A 13,347-nucleotide genomic window follows, 5' to 3' on the forward strand; every position below is an offset into this window, starting at 1 on the left:
CCTCCCGTCCCTTCCCCCGACCCATGGATGTGCACCACCACTGAGGAAGACCGGGCGGCACACAGAGCACAGTGTGGTGGGCCACATGGGCCAGAGGGCAAAACTGGTGGCACTGACACAAAGAGCTCGGGGCTCTAAGTCCCTATTAAATGCAGGAACCACACCTAAAGCAGACTCATGATTATACATGAAACCTACAGTCCTGCAAAAGCATTTAAAGCATGATTATTTACTTTTGCAACCATGTTCACAGAACAGTGAACTTCCTTGTACAGTAAGCTCTTTTATCATTTTAATATAGTTTATTATATAATTATATAATTTATATGTGTGTGTGTATGTGTATTATACATGCACATAAATGAGATTTACTGAAAGATAATTACTTGATTTACTTGATAATTACTTGATTTACTGAAAGATATATTCATTGCTTAAAGGGAGGTACATGTGTCACAGTGATCATCTCAAGGCCTGAGCAAGGCTTTCCTTGCACGGGGGATGCTTGGAGACACGTGTGGCTAGAATTCAAGCACACACAGTAAGTACTTTTGGCATGTATTTGAGTGTGATAAGCTTTGCTTTGCTCAATCCCTGAGCTTTGCTCTCTAGCCAAGTGGAACAAGACAGATTCTACATCAAGTATCCAAATGAAATTATTTCATACACAAAGTCTTAAGTCAAATGCTTAGGTGCTCTTTAAGTGTCTAAATGGTCAGAGTAGAGGATCAGGGTGGCCTCTCGCCCTGATCACGCCCAGGCATCATGCCTACCTGGCTGCACATCAGAATCACCCAGGTATGAATGCAAACTTTAAAACTTCCCTATGTGATTCTGTTCAGCCAGAATGATTTCTCCCTTGACGACAATAAAGATCACAAACCAACCTGGTATTAACCAAGCTTGTATCTGCTAAAACGCTAAACTAGACAGTTCAGTGAATCAACATTCAGACCTTACTGGACATAAAGACTTAATAAGCACCAACAGGCAATCACAGATGCCCCATAGAGAGACAGGGCCTGAACCAAGCTCCCTGCAACCTCCTTCAGTTGAGTCCCTCATCTTGATGCCCCTGCCTTGGTTAGTGGTGTGGTCACCCCAGCTGTAACCCTGGCTCTCTTCTCCTCTCCCTCCGTCTCTGCAGTCAATCGGCTGTTGATGATGTCTCCCTGGTTCCCTTGCATTAACCTGTTTTCCATTCCTACAGTTAATATCTTTATTTAATCCAGTTCAGTTCAACACCTTTTTGGTTTCTACTTTTGCCAGACATCGTGCTAGATGCTTTGGGCTCTCCTCTTTACCAAGCTCCTGGGGCGCACTAACAGGTATAGAGACTTAGAGCATCAGGAGAGAGGTTCTGACATTAATCACTGTTCATCAGAGACACTTCAACAGCCTCTTTTCTCCCTGCCCCCCTTCTCTTGTTTTCCTTAGGACTGTTCGTAAGTTAGTTCAGAAGATTATCCTGCTATTGAGGTGGCCCCACAGATTTTGAGTTAATAGAAAGTACTGGATCAAAGTTTGAGAGCAGGAGTGAAGCGAGGTCGTTCCTGAATAAGTTCCCAGCAGAATACTATAAAAAGAAAATGAACATTTTTTTAATTGTCTTAATTTTTTTTTTAATTTCAGTTTAGAAACATTAGCTATTGGTATTTTTTTTTTAATTTTTTTTTCAACGTTTATTTATTTTTGGGACAGAGAGAGACAGTGCATGAACGGGGGAGGGGCAGACAGAGAGGGAGACACAGAATCGGAAACAGGCTCCAGGCTCTGAGCCATCAGCCCAGAGCCCGACGCGGGGCTCGAACTCTCGAACCTCGAGATCGTGACCTGGCTGAAGTCGGACGCTCAACCGACTGCGCCACCCAGGTGCCCCTAGCTATTGGTATTTTTAATAAACCATTTGTCTTTCTAATTGGAGGCAGTAAATGTTCACATTTGAATTTGATTTTGGTTCAGGTTATGATCTGACTGGAGTTCAAGCCCCAAGATGCTGTCAGTGTGGAGCCTGCTTGGGATTGTCTCTCTCTCTCTCTCTGTGCATGTGTGCTGTCTCTCAAAATAAATAAACTTTAATTAACAAAAAAAAAAGATAATTAAGGGAGGGGCGCCTGGGTGGCTCAGTCAGTTAAGCGTCCGACTTCTGCTCAGGTCACAATCTCCCAGTTTGGGAGTTCGAGTCCCGCGTTGGGCTCTGTGCTGACAACTCAGAGCATGGAGCCTGCTTTGGATTCTGTGTCTGTCTCCCTCTCTCTCTCTGTCCCTCCCCTGTTCATGCTCTGTCTCTCTCTCTCAAAAATAAACACTAAATACATAAAAATTAACAAAGATAAGGGAGATTTTGTTGATTTAATTTACCTATTTCCCTGCTAACTGTGGAAAACAGATTACCAATGCCAATTCTTTGAGGTGGTATCCACGTCCCATCTCCTTGACTCTGAGCTGATTTGCTTGTCACAGAATGTGGCGAAGATGACGCTCTTTGACTCTCAATGAAAAGGTCAGAAAATGTCATGCAACTTCCATCAGGTTTTCTGGGAATCATCACTCTCTGCCGATCGTCATGCTAGGAGCAGGCAAAGCCATGTACAGGTGTCCCAGGGTGAGTGCACACCATCTGACCTTCTCAGCCCCTTCTCTGCCATATATGTGAACGAAGAAGTGTCCATCCAGATGACTCTAGCCTCCAAGCTGCGAGGGACCTGCAGGCTTCAACCCTCCCAACTGAGTCCCTGACATCTTAAAGTACAGACAACCATCGTTGCCAGTCCTACTGCATCCCGTCCACACACCTGACCCATCACCTATGAGCATAACACAAAGGATATTTTACACCACCAAATTTGTGATACAGCAATAGTAAGTAGTAACTGAGACCATCTTTGTCCAATATTCTTTCAATTCAAGTAGAAGGCGGCTATTTATATGCCATCCAAGCTGTGTTGTACCGAAATTGTGGTTTAATGCTTAGGAACGCTTTTGAACTCTTGTCCCGGTTCTTTAGTTCTCTTTTAAGTTCTAGTTTAACTACAATTTTGCTCCTACAAGTTTAAGGATGTGAAATAAGTCCTTTTCCTACATTGGAGATACTTGGCTATGTATTTGGTTGCCCACATTCTTTCCTATGTAGAAAGTGGGCTAATAAAACATGACTCTCAAATTTACTGATTCAAACCCTGCTCTGGCACAGAGGCAGTCTTAGGAGTTGCATTTTTTTTTAATATATATTTTTGAGAGAGAGAGAAAGAGAGAGCATGCGCAGAGGAAGGCCAGAGAGAGAGAGGGAGACACAGAATCCAAAGCATGCTCCAGGTTCTGAGCTGTCAGCATAGAGCCTGACGGTGAGCTCCAACTAGTGAACTGTGATATCGTGACCTGAGCCGAAGTCAGACGCTTCACAGACTGAGCCACCCAGCACCCCTCGGAGTTTTTATGAACAGGTTAAAGTTCTCCAAAATCAGGATGCTGATTTGAGGGAACAAGGTCCACATTTGATTTGTACTGCTCTTTTATATTCAGATTTATATAAATATAAATGCTTATTTCTATAGATTACAGCAGATTCACATTTTACATATTTGTTTTAAAATGTTTAAATGAAGAGGGGCGCCTGGGTGGCTCAGTTGGTTAAGCTTCCAACTCTTGGTTTCAGCTCAGGTCATGATCTCACAGTTTGTGAGTTTGAGCCCCGAGTCAGGCTTGAGCTTCTCTCTCCTCCTCTCTCTGCCCTTCCCCCACTTGTTCTCGTTCTCTCTCTCTCTCTCTCTCTCTCTCTCAAAATAAAATAAATAAAAACTTAAAATGAAGAAAACTATTTGGTGCCCAGTGCATCTGCAAAGTTAATGAGCATGAAGGACGGAGAAGCAATGCAGACCAGGGAAGCAGGGAGCTGCGGCTCAGAAGTCCCGCCTTTCGTTCTCCTTTCTTTAGTAATCTACAACAGAAAACGCTGTGTAGTGGCACCTTTCACTGTGTGATTTCACCCAAGCCAACTCACCACGCCGGACTCACTTGCCCATCCAGAAAACAGGAATAATGTTTGTCTGTTTGCTTAACCTGATAAAGAGGGAGAGTAAGCTATGCTTTGTTTTGTTTTTATTTTTTACTTAAAAAATGTGGGGCACCTGGGTGGCTCAGGCGGTTGAACGTCTGACTTCAGCTCTGGTTATGATCTCATGGTTCTTGGGTTTGAGTCTTGCACTGGGCTCTCTGCTGTCAGCACACAGCCTGCTTCGGATCCTCTGTCCCCCCCCCCCCTGCCTGCCCCCCGCCAAAATATACATTTAAAAAATGTATACCCCCTTTACTCATTGGGGGTGGGAGAAATGGCTAAAGGGGGTATACATTTTTTAAGCAGAAAATCATTAACTCTTAACTGGCCTTTCTGCTTCCAGTTGCCCCCACTTCCTTTCTCCCATGTCAACTTCCCTGCTGGTTACTCCTGCCTACCACTCTAGCTCACTTTCCTATGCAAAATCATCTATGGCTGTCCACGGCCAACAAGAGACCCCATATTCTTTAGTGCCCCTCCCCCTGGCCACCTCCCCCAAACACACACATGCACAATTGAAGGCTCTTCTTAATCTAGCATCAAACCTTAAATTCCACTCTGCCCACCTCTTCCTCTGGCCTCTGCCACACCCCACACTAAAGCTTGGAGCTCTGGCCAAGCTCTTGGCTCCAGAATTCAAGATATTCTTTCCTCCTCTAACGTTGTAACTACTCGAGTAATTTTTCCTCTCATTTTTTTTTAATTTTTTTTTTCAACGTTTATTTATTTTTGGGACAGAGAGAGACAGAGCATGAACGGGGGAGGGGCAGAGAGAGAGGAAGACACAGAATCGGAAACAGGCTCCAGGCTCTGAGCCATCAGCCCAGAGCCCGACGCGGGGCTCGAACTCCCGGACCGCGAGATAGTGACCTGGCTGAAGTCGGACGCTTAACCGACTGCGCCACCCAGGCGCCCCTCTCATTTTTATCTTGCCATCGCTCTGCTAACAAGGTTGAACGTTGTTCCATGCCCTTCACTTTAACAAAGTTTAACATTAGCATTCAAAGTACATGGTTTTCCCATTTTATGTCTTCTTACAGAGAGGCAATATAGCAGGGCCAAGAGCTTACATTCTGAGTGTCTGGGTCCAAATCCTAGCTCTACAACTTATTAGCTGTGTAACCCTGGGGAAGGTATTTATCTTTGTTCATCTCCATTTCCTCATTTGTACAATAGGAGATAACAGCACATTTAAAAATATTTGGCTCTCTTAACAGTTCATACTTGATGGCAGAAATTTTCATATTCTTCCATAATGACCCTCCTAATAAATATCTGGATACTTTTTAATGACTCGATACATTAAATTAGAACTTTCTAGGGGCGCCTGGGTGGCTCAGTCAGTGGAGTGTCTGACTCTTGATCTCAGCTCAGGTCATGATCCTAGGGCCACGGGATCAAGCCCCATATCAGGCTCCACGCTTAGCATGGAGCCTGCTTAAGATTCTCTTTCTCCCTCTGCCCCTCTCCCCAGTTTGCACTCTCTAAAATAAACAAATTTAAAAAAATAAAAGTAAAAAATTAAAAGTAAATAAAATAGAACTTTCTCCAACTTGGAGGGGAACTTCCAGTGTTCCAACTCATCATTACCATTCCAAATTTCTAAAGCAACTTAAATAATCAAAATACTGTACACATCTAAGCACACTGTCTAATGTTATCAGAGGTTAATTTTAAGTAGTCTGGATATTTTAATATATTTGAGGCAAGAGACACCACTGATTTATTTATGCCAAAACTCATAGTTCTCAAGAAAGGGCATATCTGTTATAGCCTTTCTACACTCCAATAATAGCAAACCCAAAATAAACTCCAATATCCACCCACAGGGGAAAAAATTTGGTTCCAAGAAATTATTTCTGCCTGACATCTAAAGGCAGAGGGCAGCGTTTTTTAAGAGCACAAGATGAGGGGCTGTGATGTTTATCATCAGTCTGATTTTGCTGATGGCTGTCTTGCACTGTTATCTCCCCAGTCCCTGGAAGACAGAGGGCCCCAAAAGAAAGCCCAAGAATGTTTAACTCTGTTACTGCACACTTCTTAGACCAACAGAGAAGCCAAAACCGAGGACACAAGCAAATACAGAGAACTTTGGAAAACTCATCAATGTTCTTATTTGTGAAGCCTCATTCATTATCCTTTTGGAGCCCACAAAAGGATATTGCCTTAGAATTGTCAAAATGTCTTGCCTTAGAATTTTATGATGGAGATAGATGCCAAGTGAACACACAGAAAATTCACTAAAAGGGAGAAAATTTAGTCAAGCATATTATATGGAACTCTAATACATCTTCTTAGGCTATGGATTTGGACTTTAACATACATGTCAGGGATCTGCAGTCTAAACACATATTCAAAATTATTAGGGTGCATGGGTGGCTCCGTTGGTTAAGCATGCAACTCTTGGTTTCAGCCCAGGTCATGATCTCATGGTTCATGAGTTCAAACCCTGCATCAGGCTCTACACTGATGGTGCAGAGCCTGCTTGGGCTTCTCTCTCTCCCTCTCTCTCCTCCCCTCCCCTGCTTGCCCTATCTCTCTCTCAAAATAAATAAACTTAAAAAAAATTTAAACACACACTTAAAATGAATTAGTTCTTTTATTATTAAAACAATAAAATAATAATAATAAAAACATGGATGCTTTGGAAATTTTGAAGCTCCATTTTCCAGGATGCGTTATGTACAGCTTATTACCACTTAGAAATAAGTTCTACTAAAAGTCATTTGGTGTACCCATCTACTGCTGTCCCATAGACTCTGAGTTCAAGGGCAGGGACTGTGGTCTTTACATCTGCATCCTTGGCACCTAGCACAAGGGCTGATGTGGCCAGTGATGAATAAATGTTTGGGAATGAATGTTTGCCTGAGTAAAAGACACCAGCAAAGCAATGAATTTTTTCAAATAATGTTGCCGGTAAAAATATTAAGGAAGTAGCCAGCCCTCATGGTTCCCCCAAGATAGTCTTCCCTCTTCTCCACTACAACGATTTGAATATTGTCTTGACATTTTAATCTTGCCACCTACCCGCACTGCTAGGCATCAGCTGGTTCCCTCCCGTTTATTCGAACAAATCCAAACTCCTTACGCTATCAGATCTCCAACCTCAGTCCCACTTTTCGAAATGCGGTATAATATAGTGCTTTAACGCACGGACCCGGAAACCAGACTGCCTGCATTCATAGCCCAGTTCCACCGGTGAGAGCTTGGCCAAGTGACTTAATTCCTGTGTGCCTCACTTGTAAGATGAGAAATCCTACGACTAACCTCTCTCGTAGAGTTGTGAGAGTTGAATGAACCAAATATTTGCGAAATATTTAGAACAGTGTCTGGCACATAGTAAGCATTCAGTGAGTGTGAGCTAATGTGGTTATTATTCACACTCCTGAGGGAATGCCCATTCTGTTAGTTTGCACAGTGGGTCTTTTCCTCTTGGATTGGCTGATGTTCACTTCCACTATGTACACCCACAGGCAAGCCCCGGTTTGCTGAGTGGCTACGGCACAGATGAGACGCACTGCAGACTGTATGCACATCCAGGAGTTCCAGCTGCAACTATCCTCTGAGCCAAGTGACTAAAGTGGTTTGGACCCCGGGAAAATTCATCAATGTCTTAATATCTTGAACAATTTATCGGTGTCCCATTAAAATGAACTGCAGACTATAAAATTAATGGAAAGTTTGTATCTGCACAGGAAACCATGGAAAGATGATATCCACAAGCCAGAAACTTTGGGGAATTTCTTCTAGTTTTAGGTCAGATGGGACAAGTTTGAAGAAAGGCCAAATAGACCAAGGACAAGGACAAGCTGTCACTTACCCTCCAGGAAAATGCCCGGAAGATATCCCAACAAAACTCCACACACCTAACTCAGACAGCAAACAGTAATGGTGAGGGTCGGTCACCATGCAGTGCCCCACATGCCGAGAGGACGATGGAAAACCATGAGAGACCAGCCGTGCAGGCACGTGTGGCCAGTGCCTAAGGAAAGCAACTGCGCCCGGCCAAGAAGGGGACACTGCCCCAGTGAACTCGAGGCTGCCACTCACTCACTGAACTCTGGCACAGACAACTGCCCACTGCCAAAAGTCCCACTCAGACTTACACCCTCCTCAGGCTACCAGACTTCTGGAACGGCAAAATGGAGACTGACAAAGGCAGATTTCCCTTCTGCTTCCCCGCACCCCCTCCCCCTTTTTTTGGTCAGAAATATTTGAATAGGAATCTTAAAATATCTGATAGAAACCATCTCTTTCCTCAGTTCCCAATGATCACAGCCTTCTCCTCTATAGATATTAGCTGAGAGAAACGGCACAGGCCCTAAGAAAAGCTCCCGCAGTCCAAAGGAAGAGAACGTCTTTGAGAATCAGAGCACATTTATTCCTGTAACGGAATTGGTCTTTACGAAACCAGAGAGGTTTCCTAATGTGTGCTTTCAGCTAGATTCGAGAGAAAAATGTCTATGAAACTTCTCTATAGAACAGTCTGGAATCAAAGAAGACTACGTGGAGATGCCAAATTTAAAATGTGTTGGAAATGGTGAAGAGAAGACTGAGGAATCTAGGAAATTTGAAATTAAAGTAAAAGACAAATTTGACTCAAAGGAAAAGAAAAAAGACAGTAAGAAGGAGAGGAAAAAAGATATAAAAAAAAAGGGGACCCAAGCAACTTAATACATGATGTAGAAATCTGAGCAAAATTAAGAAATAATAAAAGCAAACTACTATGAAATAAAGAAAAGCTTAACTATAAAGTTAAATGAGTCTCTAAGTAGCAGCTAGAATTAGTGGGGGGTGCGGGGGCGGGAGAGAAGAGACCAGCATCTCTAGACACATTTTGTCCCTATTTTTTTAATTTGAAGGATAGAGAAAAAAACTCTATTGCCATCCAGATAGAAAACAGGTTATTTTCAAAGGCTCCCCAAGTCAGGCCGCTCACATTTCTCCAAAACTTTAAACACCAGAAAACAATGGGCTACCGCCATCAGATTTCTGAGAGGAATCAAGCGACATACAGAATTTTATCTGACCAACAGTCCTTTGGCTGTGCGGAAAACATGAACACGTTCTCAAACACGCAGGAACCCAATGTGCCCTTACTTAAATGCTCCTTTAAGACTTTTCAAAGACACGGTCCGATTAACTAAGACATCGATAAAATAAGAATACAAGAATCTAGAAATTTTGGTTGATACACATTACATAGCAAGGAGAAAAGTCGTTGATGTGGCTATCAAACAATGAAGATGTAAAATACACACTTGGACCTGGAAAACAAGAATGAGGGGCGCCTGGGTGGCGCAGTCGGTTAAGCGTCCGACTTCAGCCAGGTCACGATCTCGCGGTCCGTGAGTTCGAGCCCCGCGTCAGGCTCTGGGCTGATGGCTCAGAGCCTGGAGCCTGTTTCCGATTCTGTGTCTCCCTCTCTTTCTGCCCCTCCCCCGTTCATGCTCTCTCTCTGTCCCAAAAATAAATAAACGTTGAAAAAAAAAATTAAAAAAAAAAAAAGAAAACAAGAATGCAAGGTTGACTGCTGCCGTTCTATACTAAATATTTGTTTATTTAAGATTGAGAGAGAGCACAGCAAGAGGGGCAGAGGGGGACAGACAGGAACCCCAGGCAGGCTCCATGCTCAGCACGGAGCCGAATGCGGTGCCCAATCCCACGAACCTGGGATCGTGACCTGGGCTGAAATTAAGAGTCAGGCGCTCAACCGACTGAGCCATCCGGGCGCCCCTCAACTAAACTTTTACACTCCAAGTTTCAAAACGTAAGACCCCATATGTTCCTCCAATACAGTGTCCTTACATAAACACTCTGCTGGGAGGTGGTGATCTCCTTGGAATGAATGACAGGTATTAATTCAGATAACCCCATGATTCCTCATAGTATTTATAAAAACCAAACCATTCTCAGGACCTGCCTCCAAAATATTAGGCTAGTTCTACTTGCCTTAGGTCAAGCCCAGCTTAGATGCCAGTACACCCACCCCCCAGCACATCCTGCACTATGTTAGAATGATTTCTGTGCTTATCCTGCCTCTGAATTGTTCTATTTAGTATTCTGACCATATGGCTTATAATACTTAGCACATAAACGGGATTCTGCAGATTTTATACAATAAAGTAAAATGTGACACACAAAAAATTCTTACTGAGAAAATTTTTCATGTAACACTAAGGAGCTTTCGTGCCAAACCCACACTGTACACAGACTTTTATGAATATACTCTAATTTAACCTGAATTTCACCCAATCAAAAGGCTTTCCAAAGTGAGTCCGTAACTATGGAATTTTAGGCCAGCTTGGCATAAAAAATACTTAGATTTCTCACACATGACTATGCATACCCCAGATCTGTCCTTATCCCTTCAGAAGAGGTTAAAAACCACCTATCCCAGAGAGCCATTATGTGGGTAAAACAAGATAATGTGTGAAAACCACAGATGATGTGCCTTGCACACAGTAAGTGCTAACTAAATGTTTGCTGCTATCATGAACACCTGTACCATACACCTTGCTCTGTGCTAGGCCTAGAAGTATCACAGGAAGTTAGACCCCCAAGGCAGGTTCCTAACCCACAGAGCTTAGAGGCTGATATTCAACTGTCTAGACTAAGAGACACAGATCTATGATGCCATTATTTCTTTGCCTGCTAAACCTCCGTTCTGATTTATGAAGCTGTAGGCACTTCAACCCTGTGGAAATAATTTCCCTGAAACATTTTAGTGATTCCATTAAATTACAAAATAGTCAGGATATAAGACAGATAGCTTTTGGAAGCTCTTTCTACAAGTTAAGAGCATTCATGTTTTCTAGTCTTCAAACCGAAGGCTAGATTTTTAAAGTTACTTGGAAGATTTACATTTAATAAAGGCATTTTTCCAAATTACCACATGCATTTATAAATGCCAAATAATATTTAGGACATCCAGTTGTTGAAATATAAGCCAGATTGTGGAATGAAGTAATACTTAGTAGGTCAAGTAAGGGGAAAAAAAAACTAGAAGCTTTACTGTTCGGAAACTATAAAATGTTAAAAAAAAAAATCATCAGTAATTAAGGACGTAAGACACCTGAAAGACAAAAGAGCTGATACAAGTATATATTTTTTCTAAGTTTTCATTAATTGTACAATTCTTCTAAAACATTTTTACACATGTAAAGAAGATTCCTTATTTTAAAAAGTTCATAAACTACAGAAGGGTAAAAATGAAGTAGAATAGCTTTCAAGAATAATAACCCTATTAATTTTTTGTATTTGCCCAATTTTTTTCTACACATACAGCAAAACTTATGCTCTGTAAGCTACTTTTCTTACCAGGTAATATATGCTGAACATTTCCCTATATCAGTAAAGAGCTCCATCAAAGGTTTTTAATAGCTAAAATGGTAACAGTAATGTTAGCAGGTTTACGTGGTTATAAACAGCTCTGTCTTGAACATCTTTGAACATTCGTGTTGGTATAGTATAGTGTATTTTCAAGAATAAATGAAATAATGCACAAATGCTGCTGGAATATTCCTAGCCTACCAGCTCATCTCCCCAGTTCATAAGATTACAATTTTTTTAATCCTTCAGACAACTTACGATGTAACTCAACATATGTGCTTTTCCTTCTACTAAAATGCCTTTAATGTCTAAGTGTCATGATAAAATCTTGGTATAATTTCTCCTACCACCTCAGCATTAGAGACCAAAGCCCACTGCTGAGGCAGAGAACTGACCCAGCTTCTAATAAAATTGGGGCCCTATACTTCCCCCAAGGTAACAGAGCCAGCCCGGTTAATATCAGCTTCCTAGTCTCCATTAGAACATTGGGCAGAGTGGGGGGATGTGGGGGTGTAAGAGTCCCTTAAGGAGAGGGCAACACTTATTCTTCCAGGTACACAGCCTTTCCAGCTCACTCCCTCGCCCACCAATTGGTACGGTTATCGAGTGATCACACAGAGAGACTGGGGGTACCTGCAAGAACAAAGACCAACATCTCTTTCACCGGTTGCCACTTACTGACACAGTGGATTGGCTGATTTCCCCCATGTCCTTCTGAACAGGAGAAAAGAGAACTGGAGAGAAAGGAAGGAAGGTAGAAGAGGAGGGCGGTGACATCAGGGAAGAAGCCAACACACCCACAGTTTGGAGAGGCAGGTCAAGTAAGCTTCCGGGGACTCAAATGAACACCACGCTATGAAGCCTGACTCGAACCAGCTGGCTGATACCTAACCAAGATGGTTGCCATGGGGTAAGAGGTCCCCACCAGCAAGAGGGTAGAGAGAAGGGTTAGGAAAGGTCCAGCCAGAGGCAGACCCCCTCCCTGAGGCAGGGAGCAGAGACCGGGGATGTACTGAGCCAGCTGCCAGCCCAAGACACAGTCTCAAGGACAGCATCCACACGCAGCAAAGTGTAGACAGGTTTGCCTTCCCTCCTTACCCCCAGTGCTTCTTTTCTGTTTCCAACCTGGGGGAGGGGCACTAGACCCCAGATGACGAAGGGGAAAAAGGGGTGAAAGAGCAAGATACCCCACCTCTCCCTTTACTTCAAGGGCTAAGAGTCAGGGTCAAGTTGCACTGGGGAAAAGGAAGAAGACTTAAACTAGATTCACCTCTGGAAGTTTATGGAAATTGCACGTTGTGAAGAGACAGGAATGGGAGAGTCCGCCTGGCATGGATGAAGAAATAAAGACCCTTTCAAAGTCATGCCTCATGGACTTGAGACAGTTCAATAGCTCAGCTGCATCTTGAATACAGTTAAATGCATGTGTGCAACAGGGGCATTACAGTACTGAGTTAGGCGTGGGCTCAGAATCTGGCTTGGCCCATTCTTTCATTCACTCAGTAGATATTTATTGAGCAACTTCTTTGCACTGGACAGAGTTATGCACAAGAGTTACAAAGGCCCTGTGCTCAGGAAAGTTAAATTCTGGGTGCCTGTGTGATTCTGGAAAATTTCCTTTACCTTCCTAGGCCTCAGATTCCTCATGGCATCTTGTTCTCCTATTCACCAACCCCCCCCCCCCACCCAACTGACTTCTAAGAGTCCTGGAAATTAAGTATAATAAAACAAACAGGATTTTTGCTGTTGTTTTGTTTTGTTTTAAGCAACACACACTTCAGACAACGAAACGGAGACAAATGGCTTGTGTTACAGAAAAGCAAGCACAAGCCACATGGAAGCTTCTAAACACAGAGGAGTTACTGCGGGCTCTCAAGTGCAGGACGGTTAAGCGGATGCAGAGGAAATCAATAATAGCTTGGTCTAGGTGTCAGTTACAGCCTTATTATCACTGTTCCTAG

General features: G+C 42.9%; 1 protein-coding gene across 4 annotated transcripts in view; it reads right to left on the minus strand.

The window, feature by feature from the left end:
• Positions 1-13,347, minus strand: part of RAI14 (retinoic acid induced 14) — a 146,530-nt gene that overhangs the window by 68,884 nt on the left and 64,299 nt on the right. The window lies entirely within an intron of this gene.

The sequence above is a fragment of the Felis catus genome, chromosome A1 (genome assembly GCF_018350175.1).
Source record: "Felis catus isolate Fca126 chromosome A1, F.catus_Fca126_mat1.0, whole genome shotgun sequence".
Lineage (NCBI taxonomy): Eukaryota > Metazoa > Chordata > Mammalia > Carnivora > Felidae > Felis > Felis catus.